Below are 4,999 nucleotides of genomic sequence, written 5' to 3' on the forward strand. Positions count from 1 at the left end.
CGTTCACTGAGAGTTTGTATACTCTCGGAAGATAACTTCCTCTAGCGCAAGGTGCTGTGTGACCCCACAGGGAGGATGTCACGGGGTACGTAGCCCCAAGTGTACCCCTAGTTACATGAAGTGTGATGTATCACACAGTTCACTGAGAGTATGTATACTCTCGGAAGATAACTTCCTCTAGCGCAAGGTGCTGTGTGACCCCGTCAAGTGACCTAAATAAGGTAGATTATAAACTGAGTATATTTATAGGTAGGTTAAGTTTGGGTTTAATACAAACTATAAGTTACCTATAGAAATGCAATGTCGTTTGACCAATGGTTGGCTTTGAACGACCTTGGTACCTTGTACCAAATATCCCGGAGTATGACGTGTCATACACCTGAAGTGTGAAGTGTCACACTTCATGTAACCAGGGTACACTTAGGGCTACGTACCCCGTTACATCCTCCCCCACTTAGGTTCGGTTTACCGACCAATCAGAGTGAAGAGGTGTTCGTCACAAACTCTCATTCTCAAAGTCGAAAACCATCGACTTGGCCGCGCGAGCCCGGCGGAGGCTCACTTCACAGTTAGAGCCTCGAGCAGCAACCTGTGCGCTCTTCGTCTAGGTCCCCACTTCGACCGTTACCATGCCTCGTGGCACTGCAAAGAGCGGTGCTAAGACACGCTCCAAGGCTGCTGCCGGTAAGGCGCAAGCCAAGAGCACTAAGCCTCACGGCAAAGGCTCGGCACTCAAGGAGGCTACTCAGGTGGCCTCCGAGGTGATCGGTTCCTCGGGTGACGCGGCTGTGGTCAAGCGAGCAAGCAAGCGCCACAGTCCGTCGCCCTCTCCTTCACACAATCGTCCGAACCCTCGGTTCGTGAAACGTGAGTTCAACCCGGGCAGTGAGGACGATGCCGAGTCCGAGAGCACGCACGATGCTCCTGCGGGCTCTGTGGGAGGGCACAGCCCAGTGCCCATTGAGCACAAGGATGACATCGTGCAGTCGCTTGCTAGTGATCAAGGTGATCACAGTCCCAGAACGTCTGTGCGCTCTGAGAGTCCGGCCGTCAAGGCTAAGGGCACTCCCAAAGCCGGTGGCGATGAGGAAGAGAATCCTCGCAAACGTCTCTCGCTTGCTGAGGGTCTTGCGTGTGCTAAGGCCTCTAAAGCCGAAGGCGCCAAGCCCTCTAAGAAGCGTACAGCCTCTAAGTCTCCACTCCGCGAGGAGAAGGAGACCCAACACTCCTATCAGAGTATCTTCGACTCCTCGGATAAGGAGGAAGAAGTAGAGGAGGAAGAGGGTGCTATCGTTGAGCCCCGGGAGGTCTCGAATGACCTCGACCAGCAGCAGGAGGATTTCCAAGCTGCCCAGCGTGTGCGTGGGGGTTCGATGGCGGCACCCGTCAGCCAGGGAGCTGCCATCAACTCAAGAGGGTATTGGCCTCCCGAGGAGAGCTCTGGGGCTGACCTCTTCTTAGAGATTCTCGTCGCTCCTCGTGGCCTTGTGGGTGGCCACACTTCTAGGGGCATCTATGAGCGAGCCCTTGTTCAGAAAGAACTGTTGCTCGTTGACAACTTGGAGGCTGCTCGGTGTGTGCTTCTCGCGCCACACCGCATTCCCCTTAAGGACTTCACGACTTGTCGTAAGAAGCCCGAGACCCGGGGTGGTATCTATCCTCTTTGGAGATAGCCCTGGGTTATGCCCGAGAACTGTCCCACGTAGAGTTCTTGTGAGGACATGTTCTGGGCATGGGTGTGGACTATTAAGTACTCACCCACGGAGTTACGGGAACTCCATGAAGATCAGCTGCTGTCCCGCATCCTGGACCAGCGTGATCTTCGTGTGAGGTTTGCCCACTTGATCAGCAAGCGCATGCTGCCAAGGGACATCCTGAAGCGCGCGGCTTCTAGCGCTCACGATGAGCGTGGGTACGGAATATATTCATCGTCCGTACCCCGTTCGGGCAAGAAGCCCCGGACTACTTATGAAGCTGCCGCCGCTTCTGTTCCCAGATTGCGACAGCCTTCGGGCAGTCTATCAGGAGCCGTTCAATCGGCTCCCACGAGTTCTCGGAGTGGGCATAACCCCTCCACTTCACGAGGAGCTGCCGCTTACCGCGACGCCGTTTCTTCTGGAGGATTCGCTCCACGTGGAAGTGGGCTTCTCCATTCCGGTCAAGCAGGGGAGGAGGTGCCCTCGTACGAGTACGAGTACTCGGCGCCTCCTGAACGCCACTCGTGTCCGAGTGCTCCGACTGCGGGTCCGACGCAGGGCCCTGAGGTTGACCGCCTCCGTCAACGTGTCCTCGTGCTTGATGGATATGACAGTCCAGTATGGTTCCAATTGCTAGAGCTAAACGAAGTGACTCAAACCGCGCTACTGGGGCATATACCTCATCGCAGTCGATCCCGAATTCTTGGTGGCTACCTTGCGCAACAAGGCGTGCTTTGAATAGCTCAACTGTTATGTACGCGTAGTCTAAGTGCGTGGTCGCGCTAGTGGTTGGTGGTGCTGTAATGTGGTTTTTTTTGTTTGTCTGATGGTGTATGTGTGTTGAACGTGTCAGTGTCGTCTAGTGGTTAGGACGCGAGCTTCACACGCTCGAGATCGAGGGTTCGATCATTGCACTTGGCCTTGGGACTGGCGGCGATGCGGCCGCCCAGGCCGGGAATCAGGGCGAGCTCGCTCGTCTTGCGGGCCGCCTGGACCTGTTGGAGCGAGAGGTCGCGAGCCTGCATCTGCGGGTGGATCGCCGGGCCTCTTCGTCCGATCTGGACGAGACCTTTCGCATGATCCGACGGATCGAGGCTTTGTTGCCACGTCCGGAGCCGCCTGCGGCACACTCCCAGACGTACGCGTATGGTGCGTACCCGGCGTACTCAGCGTACTCGGCGTATGACGCCGGGGTCCGCTCATATGGAGCCCCCTCCGGCGTACGGTCTTGAACGCAGCCTTGCCGTCCCGACCGAGGCTTGGGTGCCTGCTCCGACGACCTCGTCGACAACTGTGACCGGCCCTCGCTTCGAGAAGCTGGGTCAAGGGGGGTCTGCGAGTCAGCAACCCCCTGCGAGTCAAAGTACCGCTTCAGACGTCCAACATAGAACGTCGGGTGCGTCGTCATTGACTTTGGAAGGTCGATGGTGTACGACGCACCATGTCTAGCCAGGACTGCAAAAGGTCCGATGAAGCGGTGCTTCAGCTTGTTGCTGCCGACAGAGCTGACAGAGTCTAGCGGTAGGCTCCTCGTGTCTAATAACACTAATTCCCAACCTTAAATACACTTAGGTTTCCTCTTCCATGTTTGCCAGAGTAGGCCTTTTGTCTGCCCTGGGCCGCTGTCATGGCATCGCGGACCCTGCTGACAATGCTCAGCTTGGTATCCATAAAGGTTTCCACCTGTTTCCGCAGCGAAACTGGTCTCACATCCGAGACCTGGGAGGAAGGGGCATTCCGAGCCTCTCCCCCACTTAGAATAGAAGAGTTAGTGTCTCCTCGAAGAGTGAGAGGCACTCTGGGGTGGCGGAAGCCGTTCAAGTAGAACGGCGTGAACCTCGTGGACGCGTTCACCGCGTTGTTGAGCGCAAGCTCAACAACTGGAAGCTGCGTCGACCACGTACGTGGTGCTGCCGCGCACACACTGCGCATAGTGTCCTCGAGCACTCGATTGACGCGCTCTGTTTGGCCGTCTGTCTGCGGATGATCCGCAGTGGACATCTGCAGACGAGTTCTCAGTAAAGGAAACAGCGTTTTCCAAAACGCAGCCGTGAACCGCGGGTCTCGGTCCGAGACAATCGTCTCCGGGAGACCGTGATAGCGGAACACGCCATTGACCAACAACCTCGCGGTTTGTTCGCCCGTAACAGTGACGGGAACTGGAGCGAGATGTACTATCTTGCTCAGCCGACACACGAGCACCAAAATCCCGGTGCTGCCGTGTCCGTCGGCGGGAAGCCCAAAGATGAAGTCAAGACTCATCGACTCCCAGCAGTCAGCCAGAACGGGCAGGCTCTGTAGCGGAGCCGAAGCGTGCCCGGCGGGTTTTACCCACTGGCATGTTTCACATGTCTTCACGTATTGTGCGACCCACTTGTACATGTGGGTCCACCAGAAGGACTGAGAGACCGACAGAAAGGTCTTCTCGCGGCCCAAGTGGCCGCTGGAGGGCGCGTCATGCGCCTCCGCGAGGATATCGAACTTCAGATCCTCGTCGTTGGGTACGACCACCCGTGGAGGATCAGCTGGTAATAGAGGAGACCCTCTTTAAACTCATATCGGTGGAGCCGTGAGCGCTGTCGCGACGAGAGCCAGTCGAACTTCGCGCTCGTTCCGGCCATAAGGAACTTGACGATAGGCGCGACAGCCTGATCGTCCCGATACGCCATGCGTATCCGATCATATAGATCCGTTGTCACCCGCGTGATTTGGGCCAACTCATAGTCAGGACGCCGAGAGAGGGCGTCCGCAAGCACGTTGAGCTTGCCCGGCTTGTATTCGACGCGGAAGTTATATTCCGCGAAGAAGGACAGCCACCTCGCCATCCTTTGGGAGAGGTGAGGCGAGTTAGTCGCCATCCTCAAGGACGCGTGGTCTGTGTAGATCACAAAGGGCCTAGAGCCCAGAAGGTGAACACGAAACTTCACAAGGGCATATTTCATTGCCAGGAGCTTCTGTAGTTCCGCTCGGCGGCTTTGAGCTGCCTGGACTGGAACGAGATGACTCGCTCGTGTCCAGCCGTGTCGGCCTGCAGCAATGCACATCCGACGGCATAGTCGGAGGCATCGCAGACGACGCTAAACGGCTTCGTCTCGTCCGGCAGGGCCAGGACAGGGGCCTCTTGGAGACTGGCCTTGATGCTGTCAAAAGCATCCTGGTGCTCCTGCTCCCAGCGCCAGTCGGCGTCCTTCTGAAGGAGGCTCGACAAGGGCTTAGCGAAGCCCGCGTACCCTGCGCTGTACTTGTGAAGGTATTTGGCCAAGCCCAACCACTTTCGAAGATCCTTCTGGGATCGGGGCGTC

At 57.0% G+C, this 4,999-nt stretch overlaps 1 pseudogene across 1 annotated transcript; it reads left to right on the forward strand.

Annotated features, from left to right (window-relative positions):
* Positions 1-2,545: 2,545 nt before the first annotated feature.
* PITG_25652 lies at positions 2,546-2,618 on the forward strand (annotated as a pseudogene). Its single transcript has one exon. The product of its transcript is annotated as a tRNA-OTHER (tRNA).
* Positions 2,619-4,999: the final 2,381 nt, after the last annotated feature.

This window comes from Phytophthora infestans, genomic scaffold, assembly GCF_000142945.1.
Source record: "Phytophthora infestans T30-4 supercont1.3 genomic scaffold, whole genome shotgun sequence".
In the NCBI taxonomy this organism is placed as follows: Eukaryota; Oomycota; class Peronosporomycetes; order Peronosporales; family Peronosporaceae; genus Phytophthora; species Phytophthora infestans.